Here is a 14,770-nt window from a genome sequence, read left to right on the forward strand (position 1 = left end):
CAAAAAAGGATGAATGGGGCCATCAGAAAGGCCGTCACTGATGCACTCATTGAACTCAACATTGGCAACAGCATGGAGAGATTGGACAAACGAATTTCCACGCTAACCGATAAGGTTACTGAGTTGGAAACCTTGGTGGCGGTCAACAACAATGACGTCTCCAGCAGCAACACCGATGGTCTCTTGCTAGAAGACACGGTGCATGATGCTGTTGGGAACATAGATCGAGCAGCCTTCCGACAAGCAAGATTACGACGATGTCTTCACCGCAACATGATAGGTATGGGTGGTGTCCACCACCATCAAGGTAATAATCACCGTGTACTCGTTGATCCTGATGCTAAGATTAAGTTCACAATACCATCTTTTTTGGGTCATTATGACGCTAAGGGATATCTTGATTGGGAGATGACAGTAGAACAAAAGTTTAGTGCCCACCTTGTGCCTGAGCATCATAGAGTTCGACAAGCTACTAGTGAGTTTAAGGATTTTGCCATTATTTGGTGGAATGGGCTAGCTACATAGGATGCTTTACCTAGTATGTGGGAAGAACTTAAGGTAGCTATGCATGACCACTTTGTTCCTCCTTCTTATCATAGAGATTTGCGTAAGAAATTGATGCGATTAGAACAAGGAGATAAATCCGTACAGGATTACTATGGTGAGCTCCAAAAGGGATTGATGCATTGTAGTGTTGTGGAGGGGAACGAAGATGCCATTTGTCGTTTTTATTTGGGTTTGAGACGTGAGATTTAGGATATTGTTGATTATAAAGAATTTAACACTATCAACCAGTTGTTTTAGTTTGCTATGCTTGTAGAAAAGGAATGATAAAGCCAACCACTTTTTGAGCGCCTCCACCAGCAAGCAAGCGACCAACAGCCTCTAGAGTTTCCACTACACCTAAGGAACCTTCCACATGACCTTCAGATTCAGGTAAAAAATCTTTGCAGGTGCCTACCAAGAGTGCCTCATCCGTTGCATCGATGGGACACACTTTGGGCATTCAGTGCCATCGTTGCCATGGCATTGTCCATGTGCAGAAGGACTATCCAAGTCAGCGGGCATATATTGCTACAGAAGATGGTTACATCAGCACCTCTAACATTGAGGATGAAGAAGACTGAGATGCAGATGTGGAGGACGGCGAAGTCCTTGGTGACGAGGCCATGGTGGCCTATAGGAGTATCATTGTACAGCAGATGCTTAGCTCACAAGTCCAGCAACCTGAGAAGCTACAACACCATAACTTGTTCTAGATTTTCTTTGTCATCAGCAACCGTCGAGCATGTGTCATTATTGATGGAGGTAGCTGCAACAATTTAGTGAGTTCTAATTTGGTCAAGAAGCTTGCCCTGGCCACACGCCCACACCCACGTCCATACCATATTCAGTGGCTAAATAATTCTAGTAAAGCAAAGGTAACACAAACTTGTAGAGTTTTATTTTCCATTGGTTCTTATGCTGATTCTGTTGATTGTGATGTGGTACCTATACAAGCTTGTTCACTTTTATTGGGTCATCCTTGGGAACATGATAATGATGCTGCAAACCATGGTAGAATTAATAAATACACTTTTGTTCATAAAGGAAAGAAAATTACTTTGGTACCTTTGACCCCTGCTCAAATTGTACAAGCTAATAGAGAACACGCTGCTAGTTTGAATGAAGTTCAATCTAAAAATTAGCAAGTTGCTAATTCTATTTTCCCACCTAAAAAGGATAAGTCTACATCTATTTCTAAGGCTGAGGGAATTAAATTGAAGGGTGGTGTTATGCTTGCAACAAAATGTGACTTTGCTAAAATTTCTGATGATGATATTTGCTATGCTTTGGTATGCAAACGAGCTATGTTTTTGCTTGATGATATTGTTAGCTCGGTGCCTCCTGCTATCACTAACCTTTTGCAGGACTATGAGGACATTTTTCCAGCTAAGATACCTCCGGTGCTGCCACCTATGAGAGGAATAGAGCATCAAATTGATTTGATACTGGGAGCAACCTTGCCCAACCGTGCTGCCTATCGAACCAATCCCGAGGAGACTAAGGAAATTCAGCAGCAAGTCCAAGACCTTTTGGACCATGGGTATGTACGTGAAAGCCTTAGTCCTTGTGCCATTCCTGTACTTTTGGTTCCTAAGAAAGATGGAACTTGGCGTATGTGTGTTGATTGTAGAGCCATCAATAATATTACTATTTGGTATCGTCATCCTATTCCTAGGCTAGATGACATGCTTGATGAGTTGTGTGGTTCTATAATTTTCACTAAGATTGACTTGCGAAGTGGCTACCACCAGATTAGAATAAAACTTGGAGATGAATGGAAAACTACGTTTAAAACCAAATTCTGGTTGTATGAGTGGTTAGTTATGCCTTTTGGTTTGGCAAATGCACCTAGCACTTTCAAGCGCTTAATAAATGAGGTTTTAAGAGCTTTTATTGGTCATTTTGTGGTAGTTTACTTTGATGATATATTGATTTACAACAAGTCTTTTGATGAACATATGGATCACTTACGTGCTGTTTTTAATGCTTTACATGATGCACGTTTATTTGGTAACCTTGAGAAGTGCATCTTTTGCACGGATCAAGTTTCTTTTCTTAGCTATGTTGTAACTCCATAGGGAATTAAGGTGGACAAGATGAAAATTGAAGCCATAAAGGGCTGGCCGATTCCCCAAACCGTCACACAGGTGAGGAGTTTTCTTGGTCTTGAAGGATTCTACCGCCACTTCGTCAAAGATTTCAGCACCATTGCTGCCCCATTGCATGAGTTGACGAAGAAAGGGGTGATGTTTCATTGGAGAAAGGCACATGAGGAGTCCTTTGACACTTTGAAGGACAAGCTTACACACGCATCATTGCTGCAACTTCCAAACTTTGGTAAGACTTTTGAGCTAGAATATGATGTTAGTGGAGTTGGCATTGGAGGTGTTTTAATGCAAGATGGTAAACCCATTGCTTACTTTAGTGAAAATTGCATGGCCCTGTTCTTAATTATTCCACATATGATAAGGAATTGTATGCACTTGTTCATTCTTTAGAGTTGTGGCATCATTATTTGTGGCCTAAAGAATTTGTTATTCATTCTGATCATGAATCGCTTAAGTATCTTCGTTCTCAAAATAATCTGAATCGTAGGCATACTAAATGGGTTGAATTTATTGAATCTTTTCCTTATATTATCAAACACAAGAAAGAGAAGGATAATGTGATTGCTGATGCTTTGTCTAGAAGATATACATTGCTATCCCAACTTGATTGTCGGATTTTTGGTCTTCAATCAATAAAAGAACAATATGTGCTTGATCCTAATTTTAAGGACGTGTTGCTTAATTGTAGAGAGGGACGTGCATGGAATAAGTTTATGATCAATGATGGGTTTTTGTTTAGAGCTAACCGCCTATGCATTCCAGTTGGTTCTGTTCCTCTTTTGTTGTTGTAGGAGGCACATGGAGGCGGATTGATGGGACATTTTGGTGCTAAGAAGATGGAGGAGGTGCTATCCACACACTTCTTTTGGCCAAGGATGAGGCGAGATGTAGAGCAGTACGTGGCTCGGTGTGCCACATGTCAAAAAGCTAAGTCGCGGTTGAAGCCACATGGTTTGTATATGCCTCTTCTTGTTCCTTCTACTCCTTGGGCTGATATATCTATGGATTTTGTGTTGGGTTTGCCAAGGACTAAGAGGAGGAGGGATAGTATTTTTCTAGTGGTTGATCGTTTTTCTAAGATGGCACATTTTATTCCTTGTCATAAGAGCGACGATGCTGTTCATATTGCTGACCTTTTCTTTCAAGAAATCGTTCGCTTGCATGGTATGCCTTCTACTATTGTTTCATATCGCGATGCAAAATTCTTGAGTCATTTTTGGCGCACGTTGTGGAATAAATTGGGGACCAAGCTGCTATTTTCTACAACATGTCATCCCCAAACTGATGGGAAAACTGAGGTTGTGAATCGAACATTGTCCACCATGTTGAGAGCAATTTTGAAGCGCAATTTGAAGATGTGGAAAGAGTGTTTACCGCATGTGGAGTTTGCATATAACAGGGCGGAACATTCCACCACCAAGGTAAGTCCTTTTCAGGTAGTGTATGGTTTTAACCCCTATGCTCCTATTGATCTTTTGCCTTTACCTACCACTAAGAGAATACATAGTGATGCTAGAGAGCGTGCTGATTTTATTCATAAGTTGTATGAAACAACTAAAGAAAATATTGAAAGAATAAATAAAAATTATAGAATTGCTGGTAGTAAAGGTAGAAAAGAGAATAAACTTGAACCGGGCGATTTGGTTTGGTTACATTTGATTAAAGATAGATTTTCTGAGCTATGTAAGTCTAAATTAATGCCAAGAGTAGCCGGTCCTTATAAGATAATTGAGAAAATAAATGATAATGCCTACAAACTTGAGTTGCCACCCGAGTTCGGGGTTAGTCCCACCTTTAACATTATAGATTTGAAACCTTATTTGGGAGAAGAAGATGAGCTCGAGTCGAGGACGACTCCATTTCAAGATGGGGAGGATGATGAGGACATCACTCCTTCAGATGTACCCACTGATCCTCCAACAGTCATGCAAGGTCCAATGACCCGGGCTCGAATGCATCAACTCAATTTAGAGGTGAGCTCGTTCTTAAGCGATTCTTTTTATACTTTTGAGAGTAGACTACTATCTAATGATGTTATCTTGCTTAGGAATATTGAAGAGGGTCATGAAGGACTTAGAGGACATGGTGGAGGCGAAGATGACCAGCAAGGACGTCCACAGGAACCGGAGGCCTGGTCCTACATGATTTCGAGTCTACCTCGGCCTCCAGGACCAGTTTGCCTTAAACTGGTCACCCGGGACGCATCTGGACTCCGTTTTCGATGATTCACATATGGATGGAAAGCTAATTTGGTAAGGAAGCCAATCCAAGTGGTTTCACATCAAAAGCTATTTGGAATCAACAGAAATCATGGTCACAAGTTAGCGTCCAAAATCTGCCAAGGTGCTGCGACACCGTCTTTTGGTCCATTGGACCATGTATCGAGTTTGGGCCCATTAGGGGCACGTCCAGGGGTCTTGCATGACCCTAGAGTCTTCATAAACAACCACGGCCCCTCCATTAGGATTTGGGTTTTGCTTAGATTGTTCTGTCAAGAATAGTTTCGCCGTTCATCGGTTTGTGAGACCCCAACTTCGTGAGATTAATCATTCATCTGCAATTTAGTTGTGTTCTTTCTTGTTCTTTCTTGTGTTCTTCGTTGCGCAGGTAGGGATTAGCCTTCTTAGCGAGGTCAACCTGGTCTGTGACTTGGTTGATAACTAGAGGAGCTGTGGTGCTAAGATTGTAGGGTTTGATCTTTCGATCTGAAGCCAGATCGGTGTGTCATTCTCTGCCATAACGATAGTTACCTCTACCTGACGGAATATCAGGATCCCTATCCCCATTATGGCGACTCTTCGATACCTCGGCAAAACATCGCCATGTTCCTCCTTCTCTCTTTACTTTGAGCAATTCAATTCTTGTCATTTACATTCATAGAATTGCAATGCTAGAGTAGGATTGGAACATAGGTTGCTAAACTTTTATACGGTAGATCAATATAAACACTTTCTAGGCACAAGGGGTTAATTAGGCTAACCGTAGGACTTAATTATTGCAAAGAAATTTAGAATTAGCCCAATTCACCCCCCCTCTTGGGCATCTTGATCCTTTCATACCGATTGCGCTGTAAAGGACCATATCTATTGCACTGTAACTAGTTGCCGACAACACCGAACCAAAAGTGTGTAATTGGATTGCTTACCCTCCATAATCATAAAATGCCAAACCAAACAATACCTTAATGGTGTTATTATTCATAGGATAGGGGTGAGGGCAAAGTTTGTGTTTGTTAAAGTTGTCGATAAATAACTAACAAATGTATCAGAAATTCAATAGGCGCCCATGGCCTAATGGATAAGGTGTCTGACTTCTAATGACTTCTAATCAGGCGATTGTGGGTTCTCGAGTCCCACTGGGCGTTAATAATTTTTTTATTATTTTCCGTTTTTAAAATGTACATCAACTCTGAACTTTTGTTGTGAAAAAAACATTGCAAAACCTTTGGCAATACACCTATAAAATTACATATGGAACCAAAACTGAATACCAACAAGCTATCAAAAAACTGAGTACCAAAAATGTAATGGGTCCAAACCATATATTAATTCACTGGTACATACAATCGGATCGACTGGAAACACAGCAAAGCATTTAGTAACTAGTTTATCATCCTACCACTGAGCTTAGGAACGGCACCCTCTACACTAGAACAACTCTGACATTTTAGATTCGATGATAATGAACACTATATAGCATTTGAAAGGTTAACTGATGGCCTAAAACTTAAGTTGGCACAAGGCTGTTCTATTAAGTAATCTGCTGCTGCTCCCCTGTGTGAATGTGCAGCAGGGGGCAGGCGCCAAAAGGGCTACCAACTACCACATTGTAGCCGCTGTAGGGGCAGATGCCATCAGTAAAGAGAGTGAGTTCAGTTTTGCCATCTCCTCTGTAGAGCTCGGCCAACGCTGGTGCTTGTACTGTGTGTGTGCGCGCTCTGTTCTCCCTCCCTTATTTTACCTCTAGCCATAGTGTGTTGTCGGTAGTGTCGGAGAGTGGTCGGCTCACCCGTTCCAAAGATCCAGGGGCCAACATGCTCCACTCCAAAAATCTGCTCTCATCAGCTATATTCCTAGCCGGCTCAATTGAGCTCACAAAGCCTACGGTATACTCTGAGTTGTCGAGTGCAGCTATCTTGGGGTGTGCATGAAATATCCTCCTCTTTGCGGAGCTGTTGCACCAAGGAACTTGCGTAGAGTGAAGCGTACCTACAAAGGCAGCATGAAACTCATAGCATAGCGGTAAATAACAATCAAGCATTACTTAAATAAATTATCACAATTAAGCACAAAACTTGGCCCAAACTGGAACTGTAAGAACTGTATTTCACCAAATTAAGCCATAGAATGCACCATGAGGAGAAGAAGCAAGAGTCAAATGAACTCCATGGGTACAGCAGAAAATACTGAGGTCTCCATCAGTACACAAACAAAGGAACGACCAGATCCATCATTATTTGCCATGGTTCTAGAACAATTGGTCTTCATAAGTCTAAACTTTCGTGTATCATTTTAAGCTTCGTGTTTGCTTGTAAGAACTCAGTCGGTGTGTTTGGGTGCTGCAACACTGTAATAACGGCCTGATTCTACATTATGTAGATGAAGCCGGATATTAACTATGCTTTATCTAAAAAATATGAATCTATTATATGTGGCATCGAATACCAAATTAGGAAGAAGCAAGCTGCTAAGCTGGAGGCTGTGGCTCAGAAACAAGTAGGGTCGGCCTATACAAAAGATCAGGTTTGACTTCCATATCTGTTCTGTACTTCTGTTACTTGTCTTATTTTGTATATGAGATGGACCATTAGGGAGACAGAATCTAGGTCAATCAATATTATAATGATACACAACCCTCCTCCGTATTCGAGAAAAAAGCAATTTCAAATTACTATAGGTTTAGCTAATCAGCTATACTTTTCATATTGGGACCACAACATTGTGGTGTGCGATAGTAGGAGTACAGGACTGCAAAATTTAAATTCAAATGGACGCTGAAGACGTTCTGGACTACTGCATCTCCACCTAACCTTTTTACTCCATCCTACTGACCCTCTGGTACATATGGGAGGTGCGTAACAGGTCTTCTGGTATGCAACGTTTGTGTGTCAGGTGAATAATCTCATTGCCTTGCAATGACCTAGACATCTGGTCTCATCAGTTTGTATTCCTAAACAGAAGGGAGCTATCTGCTGTTGGAGATGGTTCTTGGTTGAATGCCGCTTTGAATCTATCGGAGGATGCCTCGGTGTGTGCTCCACGACTTACATAACCTCAAAAACGTAAAATCTGCTTACGCCTAAGAAAAGATTATGGAGTACTTAAAATAACCAGTTATACCTACTCAAACAACATATTTCATTACCTCCGTGAGCTTCATGTGGTCAGTATCAAGGTTCGAATTGGTGGATGGATCCTGGTACCACTGCATAGCTTTTAGTGCTGCAGTACAGCCCAAGGCATGAGCAGTGTTGGAATGACCATGTAAGAGCGCCGTAAGCTGGACCAAGTAAAAAATAGAATCAGTGCAAAACTATAATGACGCATTCATTGTGATACTTTTGACATAACATCTAAGATCATGCATTCATGCTTCAAGATGGTTGAGACCAATTATGCATTTATACAAACACATTCAAGATGATTACCTTAGAGTCACTTTCGAAGGATTCAAAAACTTCCTCCGTTACTAAGGTTGTAGCTAATGGTACAATTCCGCCAGTCATCAATTTCGCATAGCGGGCGATATCAGGTAAGCAACTAAGTAACTCTGAAGCAGACTGAAAGAGAAGTTACCAAGGTTATGAACACAACAACAACAACATAGCCTTTCAGTCTCAAACACAACAACAACAACAACAACAACAACGCCAGAATTCTATAAATACCTCATCAAATATGATAGGTATTTTTTGACTTCTACAGTCTACACTCACAGACAGGTACTCGCTGGAAAAGAGGATCTATCATGAGCATTCCACCTGCACCTTGTATTACTACACAAATATGGGCTAATGAGGTTGAAGCAGTAAATGGCATGGAAAAGTACTGAGATTTTGTCAGCTGTTAGTATGAAATGATAGTAGGCATACTAAAGGCTAAAGAGAAAAGAATGGAAATATTCCAAAGATGCTCAAAGAGTGAAACTTTATTTACCTGGTTCTATAATTAGTGCTGCAAGATGTTCAGAACTACTTGATAGAGAAAATCCTTATAGTTTCTGTTTTATATAGGACGAATACAAATCAGCAGCAAATGTTTTGTCCCTGATCTTGCAAAAGACTTCAGCTTGTGAAGAAAAGCCTGCTTTTTGAATCGAAGAACAAATTAAATAAACACCCATAAGGAATTAGATTCGATGTGTCAAACACAAGAAACTGACATGTATCACCATATGTTTGAGGATCATGCTGCATTGATTGAGGCAAAGAAATATTGTAGACCTCACTTTTAACATACACAGTTGGAGGATCTAGAAAAAGTCCCTGACCTCAATACATACAAAAGAAACCTCATGTAATTGATCTCAGCTTTACTTACTGATATGATAGCCAACAGCGAGGTAGGAGGTTGTAAAAAAAGGAGTGTGGCCTAGTCTTACTAAATTCTCAAGAAAAACTAGAAAAGAAAATCCTATTAGGCTATCAAAGAGAAGGCTGGTATAGAAAAGACCACAGTTGGCACAGAGAACCACTGAAGAAGAGTATAAACACCAAGACAATCAGCATAGTGAAGTGACAAAAAAGGGCACAATTCCAAACAAGAACTAAAGAAGAGTAGAGAAGTCTAAAAACATTCAGTATAGTAACTACAGTGCTCAAATTCATTGCCATGGTTGCTGAAGAAAAGATGTATAAGTTGATGGAGCTTGAGCTTCCATAGCACCCAGAGTATCATCATGATAGGAACCATTTAGAGCAAGTACCTAGAGAGGAATCAGTAGTTAAGAAATATATTAGGATGCATAAAATGGGCATTTACAATTATTTATACAACATTTATATTAATTTGTCCCAACAAATATGAAATATAATTAATGAGATAAACACAGGGTTATGGTGATCAACTGAGGTTGACGGTCGTGAAGAATAAACAAAAAACATCATTCTCTGACTGTGCACAAATATGATAGGCACACGTAAAGAAATAAGGCTATCACCCACGTGGATAGAGTTGCAAGAAATAAATAAGAAAACAAAACCATAACACAATATTGAAATAAAGGAAGAAATAATCATATTGTACAAGGTTAAACTATTGATATGACCCATGAAAGCATGTCTCATTTCACATACACATCCTTATAATCACCTCATTTCTTGAGGTAAACATAACAAATCATCAGGCACATAAGCTCTAGATATATCCACGAAAAGGAAGAGAATTTGGAAGGTGAGACATATTTCAAGCTCCAAGTCAATTTTCATATTAATATGGCATCAAATTCATTATAGAGTACCATAGAGTTTGAATTGAGCCAATGCTACAGTCAGTGGAAGAAAAGCTAAATTGACAAACCTTTACCAACTCCTCCAAGTAAAATATCTGCAGAACGAAGAGCAGGCTCATGAACATTCTCTTGAAACATCACATGACCATATCTTGCAGCAGCATAACCCATATCTCTTGCAAGTTCAATCTAATGAGTAAAGAGAAGTTTAGGGCTTTAGGCTACAAAGATTGCCTGTCAAAAGTTCCAGTATACAAGTTTAGACTACAAAAATTGCTTGTCAAAAGTTAAAATACACAACTTTACCAATAAAAAGTGTAAAAGGGAGTTCTTGTAGCAAAATAAATCACATATGCTGGAGATGTGAGGACAAAACCTGCAAGTTAGAATCAGGCCCTTGAGTCCACCAACTTGCGCATGCATCAAATTGAGGGACGAGCATTTTGTCTTTAATCTACATCAAAGATTTAACCACAACGTCATTACAAATTTCTTTTGAAGAAATAGTGAAGAGAGAAGAGTAGAACTAGAAAGTCGACAAACCTTGTACACAGAAAAATTCTCACCACAACGTGAATCAATCTCTGTAACCGAATCTTGAGGACCCAGATTGTGCTGAGTAAAAGGTCACCACAATAAATCCTTCAATTTTCTTTGCATGCTGTTTAACCTCTCTATTCTTCTGGAATGAAATGATTGCAGGGCATCTTTAAGAAAACTAAAAGCTGAGGATGAGTCAGAAAACCAATCAGTCAGGTCATCTGAAGGATCTTCAGGAATTTGTGGCAAGGTAAGCACATGTACCCTAAACAACAAAATAAATAGAGTTTAAATCTATCATAAACAAAAGTAGAGCAGCAGAACTACTCATTTAATAAAATAATAGAATTAAACGGATGGTCATGAATAGAGACCTCTTAGCAACAAAGTTTCATACGCAGACAAAATGGATGAAATACCACCAAGACGGCCATCTCCAACAAGAATAGCAGGTAACCTAAAAGGGCTGTCAAGAGTTGAAACAAATCAATAATGGCTAGCTAAAAGATCATCTCAACAAAGAGATGTTTAAAATGTTCAAGGCTCCAGGCTAACAGTTAATATCAGAAGGTGATTTACAAGGTTAAAGCATTTTGAATTTTAATCCATCGTTTTACCTAGCCATGCAAAACTTAAACTGTAAAAGAAGAGAAAGAAATAAAGAGAATTATAAGCAGAACATCACAAGCTTTATTCGATGAATTCACAATCTCAAAAACTACAATTCAGGGATCATTAATTGCCAATAGTAAACTAGCCAGATAATATCCAGAACCAGAAACTAGAGACATCTAGAGTATGTAACTGTTTACTGAGCTGCGATAACATGGAATTGCTCCAGTGCAAGAACAATTGAACAGTCATTTGCTTATCCTCACCTAAAGACAAATCAGAATATGTGGAAGCAAGAGAAGGCCAGAGCATAGACACAAATAATTTTTATGTCCTTCAGGCGATCTCAATGACTACATGGGGAGGGAAACAAAGAATGAGATATAGGGATTCCTGGCAGTGATTTTTAGGGAATCAAGTTGCATCATACGATTCAAGATGTTTGAATTTAGCTAAATTTTAGGCTTATTTGCATACCACTATAGAATCTTGTACAGAGCGAGAGCTCTCTGCCCCCCCTATAGCCTAGTAAACTTTAGAACAGTTGCTTGAATGTCTCAGACAGAGAGGTCTTAATAAAAAATGGTGTGAATGGATACAGGCATACAGCTGATCATGACCTCTGGGACCCTTAGCATCAAAATCAACAACATCCAGGGGGCTTATTTTAAAACTAGGAAGGAGTTAGACAAGGGGATCCCTTATCCCCCCTTTTATATAATATTGCTGTAGACACTTTAGCCAAGATGCCAAACCTCGCACAAAAGCAAAAAGCTGATCAAAGGGTTAATCCCTGAAATATATTAATAATGGGGTGCCTATTTTGCAATATGCTGATGACACCATTCTTTGCATTCAAGATGACAAAGAAAAAGCTGCTCATTTGAAGCTGCCCTTATACATGTAATGAAGCCATGTCTGGGTTGAATATTAACTTTTCAAATAGTGATGTGATTCTGGTTAGCCAAGACATGAACAAAATGGTTGACTTCTCTAATACGTTTAACTGTGCAATTAGTAAATGGGCTATCAAGTACCTTGGTGTCCCTGTCTCTGGAACCAGGTTACAAATTGTTGACTGCCTTCCAATTGAGGAAAAGAAGGTAAAGAGGCTAGATGGACGGCAGGGGATCTCTCTAGTGTTTTTTTGGGTGGGGCTAAGGGGGGGGGGGGTGATTCTTATTAGCTCTAGCCTAAGCAGCATGACTTTGTATGCCATGTCTATGTATCTCCTACCCATCTCTACCATAAAAAAGATGGACACTACTACACTACTATAAAAAGTTTTTTTTGGCAAGCAGGAAGTCTGAAAAAGAATATCACCTAGTCAAATGGATAAAGTGTAGACCCAGTGCTGGAGGCTCCCACATGGTTGGGGTCTAGGGAAGGGGAAAATGAGGCAAGCCTTTCCCCCCACAAAATCTACGAAGACGCTGCTTTGAACCCACGACCTGGTGACTCAGTGAGACAGCTCTCACCACTGCACTAGGCCTGCCCTTCTACCTAATCAAATGGGTAAAGGTAATGAATCCCAAAGAAAAGGGAGGATTGGGCACCAAAGATCTGAGAAAAATGAACATTAGTTTTCTTTGTAAATGGTGGCAGAAGGTGGAAACTGGTAGCGGTATTTGGCATGATATTGTTCAAAGGAAATACATGAAATCTGGTGGTATTTCCCAACTGAAAAAAGCAATAACAATTCTCCTGTGTGGAATGATTTGCTTAAAGTAAGACATATATACTTAAGAGGGAGAATCATGCTTGTGGGTAATAGGGAAAACACAAGCTTCTAGCACGATAAGTGGTGTGGGAAGGTGTCCCTTAAAGACTAGTTTCCAAGGTTATATGAGATCAATGAAGAGCAATCTTGCTCAGTTGCAACTATATAAATGAGAAATTGGTGGCTAACTTTTAGGAGATGGCTTTCGGAGGATCCGCAGAACCATTTTAGGAGATTGCATGGCATCCTATGTAGATGTAATGTGAATAATGAGAAGGATAAGACAGAATGAGATTGGGAAAAATCTAGAACTTTCTCTATTAAATTAGTGTATAAACATTTATGTCGAAACAATTGGGGACAAAACTTTAAACATATTTGGCAAGCCAAAATCTTTATGTGGCTTCTGCTTCAAAACGCTATCCTTATTAAGGATAACCTCACAAAAAGAAATTGGAAAGGACATCAAATCTATGCCTTTTTGTACAAAAAAGGAATCAGTGGAACATCTCTTTTTTGGATGCATGACGACGAAATACATTTGGAGTCTAATTGCATGTGCCCTTGGAGTCAGTTGCAGACCTTGTAATATTGATCAGTTTTGGGTTTGGATTAAGCTTAGCTTACCGAATGGTAAACCTGTATATGCAGTGGGGTTGGCGGCTCTTTGTTGGGCAATATGGTGCACAAGAAATGCTGTTTGTTTTGAGAACAAAAGAATCAAATCTCCTACTAAGATTATCTGTATGATGTGCTCCTTTTTTATTATTGGGCAGGCTTGCAGAAGCTAGACAAGGAAAGGCAAATGAAGCAAGGAGCGGAGAGACTGAAGGTAATGTCGCTCTACATCCACAAGAAAGTCAGAGAGGAAGACGACCAAGATGACCGGTAACTCATCATTCATGGCACTGGGTGATTGTCTTCTGTAGTTATCCTATTTTCCAGCCTGTGTGCTGATGGCAGTGCCCCTGGCCTGTATCAGAAAAAGTTTAAGTAGCCATACTTGGGTTGGTGTTTCCTAGCGAACCTTGTTTGTTCTATTGTCTTGCTTGATGTGTTCAGTAGGGCCAGTGCCATCTGATCCCTTGGTGGTCAAAGGCATGGGCATGGGGAAGTTATTGGCAGGAAGTTATGTCTGTGAACTTGCAAACTTTGTAATTTTGTTGCTTTTGTAATGAAATTCGGTTTTACCATGTTGGAAAAAACCTTCACTATTATTTCCAATTACCACTGGAACGCCCTACAGACAAAGAGCGATAGGCCTATTTTGAAGTGAGCATGTCTGTCGGGTATCGATATTAGGGATACACAAAGTAAGGAAGTTAGCACCCACGCTGACTTCCCTGGATGACTCGAGACGTATTAAAAGGTCTTGCCCAACCCCAAGGCCGCAGACTCCGTCTCGCCCAACCTCGAGGCCACGGGCTCCGTCTTGCCTGACCCCAAGGACATGGGATCTGTCTCGCCCAAGGCTACGGGCTACGTCTCGCCTGACATCAAGGCCGCGGGCTCCATCTTGCCTAACTTTGAGGCCATGGGCTCTGTCTCGCCTGACCCCTTGGGTGCGGGGTCTGTCTCGCTTGACCCTAAGGATGCGGTTTCTATCTCGCCTAAGGTCATAGGCTCTGTCTCACCCGACCTCGAGGACACAAGTTCTGTCTCGTCCGATGGGGACCCATACCGCTGTCAACCACTCCAGGTCCAAGCATATGGGCCTGGGTCAAAACTCTGACATCAGGGAAGAGGCTGGCACGCCTCGATGTAACCCACGGCCATGACGGGCCATACCTGGGGA

General features: G+C 40.6%; 1 pseudogene; it reads right to left on the reverse strand.

Annotated features, from left to right (window-relative positions):
* The window catches only part of LOC136499724 (bifunctional dethiobiotin synthetase/7,8-diamino-pelargonic acid aminotransferase, mitochondrial-like), a 52,991-nt pseudogene that overhangs the window by 14,324 nt on the left and 23,897 nt on the right, over positions 1–14,770 (reverse strand).

Source organism: Miscanthus floridulus, chromosome 13 (assembly GCF_019320115.1).
Source record: "Miscanthus floridulus cultivar M001 chromosome 13, ASM1932011v1, whole genome shotgun sequence".
NCBI classification, from domain to species: Eukaryota; Viridiplantae; Streptophyta; class Magnoliopsida; order Poales; family Poaceae; genus Miscanthus; species Miscanthus floridulus.